Here is a 418-nt window from a genome sequence, read left to right as displayed (position 1 = left end):
ACCTGTTTCCAGCAACATGGTGTAGCCCAAACTATAAACACAATTTTCTATTAAAAGTTTCTATACAACAACGGTTTTAATGACATGAAAATGTCCGTCTATGTATGCCCTTTCGTTTAAAACCAAAGATTGGGCATTTACTATTTGATTTATTCACGTTTTGGTGTTTTTAGGATAACACCATAATAAAGTGTCCATAAATCACTCAGGGAGGGCCCCCACGGCTTAGTAGGGTGCTCCTATAGCGGGCATGCATGTCAGGAACACCTGTAGGTGCATTTAGGACCATTTTCGGGTTCCCAGGTGCAGTTTTCAATCACCAGGTACACGGATGTATAGGGTGGTCCCCCATGGATAAAGGTCCGTGTTAGGGTGCTCCAGCGGGCATGAATTTGTGTAACACTGGTTCCCAGGTGTA

The sequence above is a fragment of the Oncorhynchus gorbuscha genome, linkage group LG10 (assembly GCF_021184085.1).
Source record: "Oncorhynchus gorbuscha isolate QuinsamMale2020 ecotype Even-year linkage group LG10, OgorEven_v1.0, whole genome shotgun sequence".
NCBI classification, from domain to species: Eukaryota; Metazoa; Chordata; class Actinopteri; order Salmoniformes; family Salmonidae; genus Oncorhynchus; species Oncorhynchus gorbuscha.
The sequence above is the reverse complement of the archived record's forward strand: the minus strand, read 5'-3'. Positions refer to the sequence as shown.